This window comes from Dromaius novaehollandiae, chromosome 11, assembly GCF_036370855.1.
Source record: "Dromaius novaehollandiae isolate bDroNov1 chromosome 11, bDroNov1.hap1, whole genome shotgun sequence".
NCBI classification, from domain to species: Eukaryota; Metazoa; Chordata; class Aves; order Casuariiformes; family Dromaiidae; genus Dromaius; species Dromaius novaehollandiae.
The window spans coordinates 23,589,875-23,604,438 of record NC_088108.1 but is presented as its reverse complement, the minus strand read 5'-3'; positions in this window follow the sequence as shown (position 1 = coordinate 23,604,438).

Genomic DNA, 14,564 nt, shown 5'->3' with positions numbered 1-14,564 from the left:
GAGATCTTGCTCTTTTAATGGTGCTTATGAACCCAAATTATTGTGTTGAATAGACACATAGGCAACTTATTATCAAATTAGCTTTTCTGATCATTAAAAAAAAAAAAATCTCTGCTTGGATGGGAGATCAGATCTCCTAGTCCCTTCCCTCTTTAATTTCTGTAAAATCTAGAACTGCCCTGGCTGGTTAGGGAAGAGGTTAACAAGGACAGATCTATGGAATGTAGGTGCTGATAAAACTAGCACACTTGGCTAACTTTTAAGAAAGTTTAGTTTCTGTAGGAATGCCAGCTATGTCAAAGTGTTACACCAGGGATTTATCTGTCTTTTTTTGAATGAGATTTAATAAGAATGAAATGAACCAAACTTCTGGTTTTGTGCAGTTCACTTCAGAAGTTGGTTAGTGCCATAAACAGCTTTAAATTTATATAGAATTTTATAGAGCAAATAGGATATGTGCTTTGCCTAACTGATTCTCAGATATTGTGATGTATCTTCAATACAAAAAGAATAGAATCAACATGTTGCTAATGTTGGACAAAAATCTTATTTTTATAAGAACTGAACAAATGTGTAAATGATGTGGCCTGGCCAACATAATTATGTTGCAAATTTGTAAGACAAAACCAGAATATATTAAGAGAACTGCAGAGGACACAATTGAAATCTTTTGAGGTCAGTGACAACAAAATTGGGATGGGGGAAAATAACTCTACTAAATTAAGGCATAGATTTAATTAATTAAAAAAAAAAAACACCCCTAAGATCAATTAATACCTCTCTGAATAAAATTTCAGGTATATGGTGCAAATCTTTGTGGTTATATTAGATAGGATGCTCTGCAAAGTGCACTCATTCCAGTTCCAAAATGGCAGTGTAAACAGAAGTAATAAATTATGGGCTCTCCTACTGCAAGGCTCTAACAAGCTTTTCACTTTATTCAGCAGGTTATTTCTGCTTGTTCATGTTAATGGAGTAGATATAGAATAGTCCATTAAAGAATTGGAGGTTGAACCTATTAACATTTTGAATATTTGCAAATATTGTAAAGTAACTATATCTCATAGTCCTACCCCAATATGAAAACTTCAGTCCTTTATTCAGTCCTTTAACTTCAGTCTTATATAAATAACAGAGCAGATTTTTATTTTCTGGTACTGTCCAATAGCTTGACTGTTTGCTTTGAAATCAAATTTCTCTTCTTTATCATATTGGTACTTACTACCACCCTTTACCCAAGGCAGAAGCTCCAGGAAAGGTGTTTTGAGTTGGTGATGCTGTCCTTCCTTGCATGATTCTTCAGTTGAGTATTTTCGAAAGCTTTTTATAAAAGAGTGTTTTTCTTCAGCTGAGATCTTTTTGTCCTACTTCTGATGATGTAATTTTTGCTGGTGTCACACGCTGTCTGTTCCCTGTCTGCCCTCAGGAGATATCTCATAGTGAGGATTTCTCCCTTAGAGCTGGCACTGGATGACACTAGGTCTCAAAGCGACCCTTCCAGCTTAATAGGAGGCGCTTTTAACTCCTGGGCTTTCCAAACTTCTCAGGTTTGACCTCCACAAAATAGACTTGCAGCACCATTCAGTTTGGATTCATGCTGAAGAAGCAAAACTATGAGAATTCCTTTGCTGATATTTAAAAACCAGATCATAAATTTTACTCTAGCCAAGAGGTTACAAAACTGGAAGAGAACTACAGAAGAGCAGCAGCATATAAAAACCCCAGTTCTGCAGAGAAATTGCCTGGTGTATTAAGCTGTTACATTGCATTGCATTTCTCTGCAGTGTGTCTTGGCTGTAGAAGCTCAGGCCTCTGCCCCTGTGGCTCCATCTTTCCAAACAGACTCTGTTCTGGTCTTTCTCTGACTGTTTCTCAGGATGCTGTCGAGACCTTATCAGCATGCTGCTGAGAGCTAATGATTCTTCAGAGCGGTAGGTAGGCACTTCCACTTCCCTTTGGTTCATACTAATTAAGTTAGGGAAAGTTTTATTGTGCCTTGATTAATTCTGGGAATTAGTAAGAATGCAAATGAAGCATTGTTTATCTGGGGCCCCTGAGTTATCTTTTGATATGCGAACACACTTCGAGATGCTGATTTCCGTTACCACAATTACCTTCCTCTTTGGGAAGGCAGTGGAATTACAGCTCCATCTGACTCCTCCCTTCCCAGATGATACGACTTCCACTGTTAAGTTTTTTCATGGTTTCATAATGTACAAATTCCATATTGCAGCACTTATCCGGACAATGTTTCTGCTACTCGAACAATATCAAAATATATCTTGCTTTCTATGAAGCTGTCTATGATCTGTGTTAATAAAACATGATCAACGTCAGCATGGATGCTCGTTAAACACAGTGTGTTTATGTGACTGAAGTTGTGCAGCTAACTGAACAACATTACCTGGTCTTCGCTTATAGTAATGTTTATTCTCGGACACATTTGGGAGTAAGGTAAATGTCTGCTGTGTGCTAAAATGTTCTGAAACAGTAATGGTGTATTTTATTAGCAAAGTAGAAATGTAAGAGGCTTTTTGGTTTGGAACAAGGTTTATCAGGTTTATACCCCTGAGGGACGTCTCCCCTGGAACACAAGTCTGCTTTTTGCTTAGATATTTGCACAGTGATTTCTGATGTAGGTTTCTACAGCTGGAAGGGGGCATATGCCAAACCACAGCAGTGAGTTCAGAGTATTTTTATCTGCTTGGTTCACAAGTTTGTGTGTAGCCCGTGCTTTTATTTACAGACTTTTGAATCCTGAGCAGAATTTTTATTCTGACCTCGGCAAACAGTACTTGAAGGCGTTGTGTATAATTATAGGTCTCGTCTGCATTGCTTTTAAGTGCAGTCTTACCAAATCAGTGTGGCAGGATTTCCTCCTAGCTGCAGTTAACTTTTCATTCATTAAAATACTGCTGTGCCGTTTTTAGCCCAGTAGCTGTCTTGCCGCTGTCACACCAATACGCATCTCCCTCATTTTCCACCACCTCTTGCATTTCTCATGTCCTGCACCGTTGGCACGCAGGTCTGGCGAAGGCCCAGCCGAGAGGGACACAGCTTTTCACACCTCCTTTAGGGTGCTCTGACCTCTTAGTCTCTCATCCAGCACCCATTTAAGGCAAAGCCAGTTTAAGTTAAACTGCTGTGGTTTGCACTGGAGCCAGGGAGGGAAACGGCTCCTGAGGCCGGCACCAGCCTTGCGAAGTGTCTGGCAGTGAAGTGGTTTGAGTTTGTGCAGGTTTGGGAGGCTGCACCTCTGTGACTCAGAGCCTGGGGCAGTTCCTTCTGCAGCCGCAGCGGCAGGGTCCATCGTGGGCTTTCCCCAGACACCCCCCTGGGCAAAAATGCAGAACTTTATCATGTTGTTCACAGTGAGGGTAATTACGTACATGTCTTTAACGCCCGTGTATGGATGTGCCTTTATGTCCTGGTATAGCAAACCAGTAACAAGCAGGTTTGTTTAGAAAGCCTCTTCTAATTTTCTGCAGAGCCATCTGCTAATGTCAAACCTGAGTATTTTCTCCCAGGTATTTGCCCCTCCACAGTCACCATGGTCCCAGGATATATAGAAATTATTTGCATTTTGCAGGCCTTCCTCTTGGCTCATTTGGCTGTTATACCCCTCAAATCTTCTCTTACAGGAGTCTTTGAGTTAAATATTCTATGCCTATATTCAGTGAATAACAGTTTTATAAATGTCATATTTATCATGTATTTGGTTATTTTTCATAAGCAAGCTGCTGTTGGGAGCTCCTAAAGGATCTGTTTAATGTTTGTCTAAACAGACAAGATGGGATTTGTATGTGGAAAAATACTCCCTTGGTGTCTCTATAGCTGACTTGCCTTTGCATGTTGCTTCTCAGTGGAAACATATGGAGGACTGTTCACGATGCTATTTTAATTCTTGGTTTGTCTTTTAGGATATGGTGAGTGTTCTATTATAGGGTACGGAGCTAGATAATGTGTTCAGTGTTGTGGATAAAATAAGGAAGGATCTTGTAAAGTTTTTGCCATCTAATTATATTCTGTCTTAGCCCACAATGTGTCCATACATCTCTTCCTTATTCTGAAAGGCACCCTAAACAGTGGAAAGTGCCAAAACAAATCAAAGCACCCTGTCTCAGTAAACAACCACATGGCAGAGTCCATATGTTCTAAAATTAGGCTCATCTTTGTTTATAACAATGCATTACTTCTGCATCTAGAAGGGGAAATCAAACCCCTTCTCTTGTGTTGAAGGGATCCCACTGCATCTTTAATGACTATCAGCGTATTAATCACTTCCTGCAATATTTTTCAATGTAGTCTTTTGAAGTCAAGGAGGAAAGGAAGGAAGAGCGTTTGCTCTGGAATAAAAGTATCATAAACTGTAAATACTTACTACTTTCTGTCATGCTGATGTACGTTTTAAATTGTCTCTTAAGTTAATGTGCTGCCCTAAAATGAACTCTGCATTTTATATGAGAAATCGAGATCCAAGTGCTGCATGCTTCGTGGAGAGGATCAGCTATGGAAAATGCACCATGCCACGAGTGAGTCCCAGTACGTCCCTGCCCGCTGCCCGGCAGTCCTGCATCAGTGCTGCAACCCTGCTCTTCCCAGACAGGATTTCAGGCGTTTGAAGGAGGTAAAATTGACCAAGGCACCTGAGGCAGAGGATGATTCTCCTTGTGCCTCTGCGATTTTGCTGCAATGCACACAGCGTGATGTTACTGACAGTAGTGAGGAATATGCTGCGGTTTAGGGTTTACTTACATCTGAGACATGGCCATTCCCTAGGAGGCAGAGGTTGAGTCTGTGCCGAACTCTACTGGTTCCTTCTGAAATCTTTCTCTGTGGATTCGAGACCCCAACTGCCTGTGCTAATGGTATCCTGTTATTAGCAGAATAAGGCAAAGTTGATGTTATACAGGTAGGAGTGGTGGTCCTTGGGTTTGGACTCTAGAAGACAACAAAAAGTGAACAGTGCTGAGAATTTTAATATTCCTCCGTGGAAGCAAGTACAGAGAGGTTTGTGACTTGAGCACGTCTGGGCTGTTGGCAGCTGGATCAACGGGCGGCTGTGGAATAGCGGAGGCAATGACAAGAAGTATGCATCTGGCTAACTACTTTGACCACTTTAGGAGTAAGGAGGGCTGTTATATTTGGATTTAGCTGGCTTATTTTATTTTCTCTAGGGGAGCTATTTTATGGCTGTAGGTGAAGTAGTTTAATCCATTAAAGAGCAAGACAAGTTTGGTGAGAGAAGCCCATGCCAATGGATGAGTTGAGCATTCTGGGATTTGTAGCGATCCACCCAGTAGCATTAGAAAAATCAAAATGTACCTGCCTATAAGTCTTAGCAAAATATACAGAAAAATCTTTTGCAACTACTTTAATTTTTTTGACCAGTTCTATTGCTGTGATTTCAGTGAAAAGCTAATATCTTTTGTAAGCAGTGGTTTTGGTGCCCTGGTGTCCCTTTTCTTGTCTCACATTATATTCAGCTTTTGGGAAGCAAAAGTCTCAAAGTGTCAGACACCCCATATATCTGCTTAACTGTCTGGGTGAGAAGTGCTCTCATCGTGAACCGTGACTCTGTCATGTCTGGCCAAGGTCCAAGAGTAATAACCGTTGTGCCAAGGTTTCCCTTGTGGTAGCTTTTGGGTTCGGTGGTGGATCTGATGTTCTGAGCAGAAGCAGCTGCTGAGCAGAAACCTAAGTGGTGCAGAGTGTTTTATGCTGGGAAAATGGGATTCAGAGAAGTGGTTAGCTAGAATTCTCCACCTGGAAATGAGGGGGAAAAATATTGAAGTTTAACTATCTGCTGATAGCACTCATAAAGCCAAACTGAACTGATCTGCTGCTTGTCCTGAGCTGCTTGAGTATTTGCTTGCAATCTGTTTTTGCTGAGAGATGTTTTCATTATGGCTAAGAAAGTATTACTGCCTAGGACTCTGCACAAAACAGTAGTCCCAGCATGGTTGTTACACTAGAAAGCTGTTAAAGCCTTCAATATCCTTATGGTCAGTTTTACTTTAGATTGGAGAGTTTGGATGTGGAAATAGTTACATGCAGTGAAAGATAGATAAAGCTTGCAGGTCCTAGATGATGACTCTTGTGTTTGGATGAATTACGATTTATTTTGTCAGTCTCTCAGGTAGACTTTTAAAGCTTTTCCATAAAAAAGTAAGCGATGTCTTAGTTCTCCCTCTGCTGCATACTCTGACCCATGTATTAATTCAAGGCAAGGGAGGAATAACCCGCAGGTGGATTTTTCAGAGAGTAACTTCTACCTTCCCAAGTCATTGGAAGGGAATTCAGAGCCCTGGGCCCCGCGGTGGGGGGGCAAGCAGGGTCCCGGGCATGGAGCTTGGCAGATGACACCCACTTCTCTAAGAGGTGATGCTGTTGAGGAAAAGCACTATTACAAGAAGATTGTCTTGGTCACTGCCATTTGCCTCAATTCGCTCTTCGGTTCTTACAAAAGCCTCTGTCAAGTGTCTAAATTTCTAAGATGATGAGTCACAAAATGTTACAGGTTTGAACTTCATCTTCTCAAAACTGTTTTTGCAAACAACGTCCTTTTTAAAATGCTGCTAAGGCATGATGCATGAACTGATACGCAGTCACTGAGACAGCAGTGCAGATCAGCATGCACCGAGTCGCTTAGATCAGACTGGTGCAAAACACGAAGGAATTGCTTGCAGTGAGGTGGAGCTGTTATTCAAAAGGCAATTTGTACTACAACCAAATACCTCTCAAAATGTCCTGTTGCAGAGCAGTAATGTAAAACCGAGCAAGGAATGCTCATTAGAAAGTTAACCTTTTGATGTTGGCCTGTTTTGAGCATGCATTTCAGCTTCTGCTTAAATATGTCTAAAATGAGAGCTTGTTACCTTCTGTTTAACATGCTATACTTTTTGTTTTACACTTGCTTCGCAGTACAGTGCTGTAAGTGCAGTGATGGATTCAGTGAACGTATACCTGTGAAAAGCTTTTTAGCATATTTAATCTGTCTCTTCTGAGGTAACTTAATTTATGTGATAGAACGCTTATGTTGTGGTATAAATTACAGTAAGGGGAAAAGTATGTGCAATGAACTCTGAAAAAAGTCAAAGATGGTTTATTTGCATATTTACGTGATCAGAGCAAGATGATTGCCTTTGCCGTGTGGCTGGAGGCAGCCAGCAGCACCCTTGGCTTGATCACTTACGCTAGGTGATTTTCCAGATGTCCAACGAGTGGAGGTGGTCAAAGATGAAATTAGCTTCTTTTTGACCTTTTTTGTTAGTCATTTAGTGTGGACATTTGGACTCTCCAAAACTGTGTTTGCTAGCTTGAGCAGTAGGTCCTTTTGTAGCGAGTGAAGTGAGCAGAGGTGCCTTGGGCTCCACCACTCTTCTGGCAAGGGATGGTTACTGTGACCACTCTCTTCTTCCCAGTTTCTTGCACTGTCCCAAGGAGCAACTAGTTCTTACGTAAATAAAATCCCCGGAGGACTGGGGTCTCTTCCTTTGTGCCCCTGTTAGCATCTATAAAATGTGCCAGGCAGCCGGAATTTAATCCAAGATTTTTCTTGTGTCTTCATCCACTCATTCCTTAATTGATCTAGCCTGCCAACTGGCTGTTCAGCCACACTGGCAGCTCGAGTGACATGCATGATTATCCACCAAGAACTAGGTGGGAACTGCCAGATGGTTTCATAGAGGTCACTGATTAGCCACCTGCTTACCATGGCTTTCCTTGCTGCTGAAATCAGGGTGGTGGTGGTGATGTGAAAACCTTCTGTAGAACTGCTGAGCTGCTGAACTCAGTATTTGCCCTCTGAACAGCACGTGTATGGCTGTTTTTTCACCACATCATGTTTGTTGTTTATCTTCAGCTGAAAGACGTCAGCAATATTTCAAGTGGAGAGAGAAGTGTTTGGGTTCAGCCCTGGCTGTGTAATTTGGAGCTCTGAAGGCAGGGTAGATGCTTCTGGGTTTGAATGAGTAATCCCTCTTGGCTGGCGAGAATTTACGCAGTCACCCAAGGGAAAGCATGTTGCTACTCAAACATAGCGCTGTAGTGTGCAACGCTGCAGCCTCATTTTCCTCTAGTTTATCGGCATCCCAAGACAATCCTTGAGGAGGATGATCCAGAAGTGTTGGGTACACAGTATATTTACAAAATCATAAAATTGTTATGTCTGCACTGAGTAAAGAAGCAGAAGTAGATTCTCATTTCTATTATGTACAAGAAAGCTCAGCAGAATACTCAGTTGTAGGTGTAGGATTCAGTATACCAAATGATGCCATTATTTCAGAATGTTATAAAGATTTGAAAAACAGATTAGTGATACCACTTGCACATGAGTGTCATCAAATGCAGATGAGATGCAGGTTTACTAGATCTGGAGGCTATAATGGACCCAGGGAATATTGCACCTGATAGCACCAGGTCAGGCACATAGTGGGTAAAGTGCAGTGTAGAAGTGTGTTCATCCCTTCTCTAATGGAGGCCCACAGATGGGACACACTGGTATTTGGTCCGTTTTTGCTTTTTTGTTTGTTGTGTTGGCTTTTAATGTTCACTTCTGAAGCTCTTCCATGAATCTTTTTGTAGGCTTGACGGAGCATTAAGTGGCTTCAGGAGTTCATATGCTATTTCCCTGAGCCTTAGTGGGTGTGTTGATTGTGCCTAATGCCTTCCATCTGTGTTCACGATCCAATCCTGTTATCTCTGAAATCAAAGCAAAAAATTGCATTTACTTTCAGGAAAACAGTCCTGCTTTGGTTTTTAGTAAAGCTCCATGTGTAAGCTAAATGCATATGAAGCATCTTCACATAGTCAAATAAGGTTCAAATATAGATCTTACTACAAATAGTACAGCTTTGATTATGAGATCAGAAACAGGTAATCTCTTCTAGCTTCCTCCGAAAATGATTGTTCCTCACTTGAAAGACATCAGGTGAAGCGCAGCCAGAACAAAAGAATTGTTATTCCTGTCTGAAATAGAGAATTATTGTCAGGCTTTTATGATCATCACAGAAATGTATTTTATCAAATGGTACAGCTGTCTAGATGATACACTTAGATCTGCTTTTTTAAAAGGTGATAATCATTTCCTTTAGTCCTCTATCATTTTTTTTCTGACAAAAAGTATGTTTATTTTGTTTTTGCTTTTTGACTATAATGAAGACATTAAAGGTCTAATTCTGACCTTGCTTTTACAAACTTCAGTAGAGTAGTAGTTTACACTGTAGTTTACACCTGAGAACAGAAACTGTTTCTCTGGGTGAGGAGGAGTGTTTTGAGATCCGTGATTAAGCCTATTGAGAAATCTAAATACTGAACCAGCCATAAAAGCCAGCTTTCAGAAAATGAAAGAAAATTCTTATCATTTTCAGAAAATTCATATATCCCAACCTGACAGAAAGCTTGATAGACTTCTGCATTCACTGAGCTTGTCTGGATGGTATCAGAAGGTGAAAAGCCTTTCTGACTGAGCACTGGGGCTTGTGCCTCTGCAGATGGAAGTGCTGCTGATGAACCAGTTCCTAATTGGATGAACCAATCCACAACTGCATCTTATTTCCTGGTGAAAACTTATTTTCAGTGTTTTAAGTGAGTATCTTGTTGCTGGGAATTTGGCTTAAGGTACGCAGTAAATTGTAATTGAGCTCTTGGGGGGATCTGATGTTCTGCATATGAACAGTAAAAATATTTTCAGAGCATGTTTATGCTAGCCCTGAAAATGTGCTAGTTTGTGCCCTCCTGGGAACAGGAGGAAACTGCTGGCTGACACATGCCATCGTGTGTGACACTTCACTTAAGAGCAGTAGCTTCTGTTATCTGCCATAGTTAAAGTAGTTTAAATGCAGAAGAACATATGACAACTGTGTCCATAAAATCTTCTTTTAACTTAATGCAGTTTCAGGAGTGTTGCCACCTGTTCACACTGTGTGCGTTTTGCCTTAAAAGAAAATATTCTCTTACTTTGCGTAAGAGCCTGAAATAGTTTCCGAAAACCTGCCCATCTTCCCTGTGCAGGGCAAGAAGGATTCGTTGCTCCTGACTCTGTTCTTGAAGTGGCTAAAAGGCACTTCTCAAGGTCTTGGTGAGGTGTCTTCAGACTCTTGATTTGTTCTTTGAGTCCCAGTGCCTTAGGCAGGCCCACATCTCTCCCCCCTTTTTCCTCTTTCTAAATGTGTGCTTAGTTCTTGTGCCTTTTTCTCTGAGGACAAAATTTTGCAATTCACATACTTGTAGTGTGAGCCAAGGGCTTTGTTACCCTGTGTTGCAGGCAGCAGCTCAACCACATCTTGACTCCCCTGCCTATCTCTCCAAATGATTTTGACTAGTAGAGAATATCTGATGCTTTTAAAAGCCATAAAATCAAGGAATTGTGGATTTTTCATTTCCACTGAAGAATTATGAGCAACAATATAATCTTTTTGTATCTGAAACCTTGCCTAATGATCACTTGCAAGCCCAGGTTCTTAGACACTCATGCTACATTTCTGTGCCAGTTACCTCTTCTCTCAAATCACTGCCAATGTTTACTTGATGATAAAAAGTCCTTTAAAACCTGGCAGCAACTCTTTTGTGTTCCCAAGCTTTAATTCAGCTCAGAAAGGTGAGCTAACATTTCTTTAGAAATTGTGGTTCTGGCACTGGTCCTGAAAAATTCACTGGTGTTTGCTAAGGCATGACTTATCTCGAATCTAATCTTTTCCTCCTTGTCGTCTTCCCATGGTCCTCTGTTGATAGAAACCAGTATTATAACAAGCATCACATTACTGAAGTTAATACAGAGTATACCAGAATTATTACAGAATATACCAAGACTCTTCATTTTCCTTGGTCATGATATACTGTAGTTTTATGAAGAGCAGAATTCTTTGTCTAGCACTTTAATTACTGAGTTACTATTTTTCTGAAATGCAGCTGAGTTTGAGAGTGAGGCTCTCTAGTTTAATTCCCTGTCAGGTGTCAGCATAACACTAGGAAATCTAGGTAATGCAACATGAACTAAAACTGCTGCTTTGAGGAAAAGAAGGCAGTGTGTTAAATTTGGGGCTGTATATCTCTCCATTGACTATGTGGCAGGTGAATAGAAAGCTGAATCTTTAGGAAAGTTGCCAGCTGTATTTTAGCGTAATCATTCTGTTTTTATTTCTGAGATAGTAAGCTGAACTTTGTTAAATCAGTTTTGAAAAATTAAGATTTACATCAGTAGGTTCCCCAGCCCCGGGAAGTCATGAGTGAAGTTATGAATCATACTATAAAAACAAACATGGAGTTCAAATCCTATATTAAACATAATAAAAAGAAATTTATTGTAGCTGTAAACTGTTGGTACATAGGTTTATTGTAGGATAGCAAATAAAAACTGAAGTGGGGCTTTTGGACTTGGTTTGCTAGCAGGGGTCTGCTGGGCATGGACTGCAGGATGGCTGCCCAAGGCTGAAGGACACAAGGTTATTTCTTAGAATGAAGTGCTGCTTCCTCATGATATAGAGCCTGTTTTAAGCCACTCCTGTGTGTTTTGCTCTTTATGCCTTCTGAAACTTTACAAAGCACAGTTCCAGCCCCTTGCCAGTGTTACGCCACGCTAGAGGCTGGCTGCTGGAGGCGTTAGGGGCACAGGAGCGTCAGCGCAGGACCCAGTGCTGCGGGAAGGGGGGCTGCCCTCTTTAGCCTTGTGACAAGAGCGGGCGTGCAGGAGTGGCTGCTGACCTCCTCCTTGTCCTGGGATGTGGTCCACAGCAGGGTCCATCAGGCTGGAGAGGTCTGTGCGTGGGCGATGCTTCCTAGACTGCAGCAAGCCTGTGTTGCTTGGGCTTGGGCAGATGTTCTCATCTGGTTCACCTTCTGCTGGATTTACATAGCTTTCAGCTGTGAATTTAATTTCCTCCTGTACCAGTGTAACTTTTCTGTTGAAGATGATAGTGTTTAACTGAGCATGAAAAGCAAATGAAAGTGCACCCTTTTACTGTGTTACCAGCTCCTCTTACCCTGATGTCACTTGAAATGTTTGTGCCTCGCAGTAAAATTTTGGTGAATATCTTTGGATTTCCAATTTAGCAACTTTGCATTGGGTTAAGTTTTGACAGTACTGTGAATGTATTTTACCATTTTCATTTGTGCCAAGATCTGTGTGGTCACATGTAATGTCCACAGAAGTCAATAAAAGGACTTTTGTTAATGCTTCCTGTTGGATTTGGGCACCTACCTTTGAGCGTAAATAGACTTTAATGCCTCATGATTGTTAGTTTAGGTTTTCATACTATAGGAGTCATCACATGAGATGAAGACAAGGTCTCCCTGTCTCTGCGCTCTGTCTCGAGCTCTGTCTCTAGTCAGGGCCAGCTCTTCGAAGGAAGAATGTGAGAAACTGCAACAGGCAGATGCAACCATAGCTTGTCCCAGCAGATTTCACTTCCTCCTTACATCAGTTAGAAACTGGATAAAGAGGCAAAGCAGGAGCACTTGGGCTCCTCAAAGTTAGAAAAGTTCTTGTTGCTAAAAATAGTTTTGTCTCTCTTAACTGGGGATATCTTTCCTCTGACCTTCCCCTGCTGCTAATTGAATCCTCTTCATCTGTCAGTAACGGGATGTGAGTGTTTGTCTCCTACATAAACGGATTAAATTCTGTTTTTTATACAATGTCCTGAATTGTGCTGCATCGTTTGCATTTTGATCTATCTTGTTTTTTTTACGCATGCTTTCCTTAATTGCTTCTTCGGCTATGTATTTTTTCATAAGCCTATTTTCATACCTCTTAGCTTATATTTACACAGCTTTGCAAATCACAACATGTTTCATGCAATCTGTCTCTGCTTCTGCTCGAGCACAGTTACTGATTTGATAAGAGGCCAGCACTCTTGAAGTGGCTGATAAAGTCAGGCTCTTAAATCTATATTTAAGCACCTGAATATAGGTTGGGTAGCTTCTAAGGTATTTGTGCTCCTGCTGATTTAATGGCAGCTCTGGCTGTGTGGAGGTGGAAGGGCTCCTGGTCTTGCTGCAGGCGAGGGAGCTTCGTTCAAAGGCTGGGGTGGAGGTGCCTGCCCGCGGCTCCTGCCCGGCTGCGCCTGCGGAGATGCCGCTGTGCGCTCGCGAGCGGGGTGGAGGCAGCTTGTGACCCGGTCTGTGTGCCGGGGCAGCAGCGCTTGTTCATGAACATCAACTGAATTCGTGTCCGGCGCTGAAAAAGGAGGTTTCATTATGCTACTGTCTCTCAAACAGCTCATCTCTGAGAATGGTCTGCAGTCTCCCATGTGCGTAATGGTTCAGTTTATTGATAAACCGAACGAATCCTAAGCTATAATTCCCCATAGACAATTTTATCATCAGCAGATGATGCTGATGGGAACCCGGTGGTGACCCTGAGAAGGAGCATCCAGTGCATAAGACAACTCAACACGGGCTGCTGCTGTGGCCGCTGCAGCGCGTTTCCATTGGCATCTCCCCCGGCTCCGTGCCCCGGCCGTCTCCTGTCGCATGCAGAAACGTGCTGCTCCTGCGGCTAATGAGGTGGCTAAACAACGGCTGCCCTCTGGTTTTTAGCTTGTTGCTGGTTATTGCTCATAGCTTCTGTCCATAGAGGGTGGAGGAGCCTCATGTAGCAGGGGATCTCGGCGTGGGGATCAGTTGCACGCTCATCGATACGGTGCCATTGGTATTTCGTATGGATTCTCAAAGGAGGACCCTGCCTGATGAAACCAGGTGGTGGTTGTTTTAAAACCAATTTCTGCTTCAGAAACCTTGTGTTATGCATTTTTCAGCTTGTTCGGAACAAATACATCACTTCTCCCTTTAATCCTGTTGTCATAGGCCACAATTCAAAATGTGTTTTCTTCCTGAAGGAAGACAAAGTTGATGGGAATTGCCTGAAAGTGCTGTTACATGACAGAGCAGTGCTCTGATCCTGTGCTGTATCTTTGTGTTTGGACACTGAATTCACCAGCCACCTGACCTCTTCTTAACCAGAACTGCAGATTTTTTTGTTTAATTAAAATAACGTCTTGGAGCTACATCACTTCAAAAAAGTCGCACTGTAGAGCTGCCTACAGACCTGCCCTGGACTGGTCCTCTCAATTCTCACCAGTCCTGTGGAAGCACCTTTCTTCAAGGAAGGGCAGAAGGTGTTGTATGGTCTCCTCTCTCTAACAGCGGGTGCCGTGGAGTCGAGCGGGGCGTGCCAATGGGCTGGTTTTGGTCTGCCAGCGTTGCAGGGAAGTCTGCAGGTGCTTGTGGACTGATCTGGGTTTGGGGGTTTCTTTCTTCCTTCTCAGCTTCCCCTCTAGGCTGCCTGGCGTTCAGCTGCACCTTGGTCCTGCTCCCCCGCGGAGGGGCCGGCTGCCACCCGCGCCCGTGCTGCCGCTCCGAAATCCCGGCCGAGTTGCTCGGCTCCTGCAGCCCAAGGCATCACCTTGGTTTCTTCTGCTGTCCAGGGAGGAGTTTTCTACCCCAGGTCTCGGGAGCAGTCGACAAGCTGATGACGTACAACTTCCCTTCCTGAGGTCGTTCATTTTCCCTTTTTGCGGGAGGAGACCACAAGCAATGGGCTTTTTTGGTGTCAGGGTTGCTCTTTC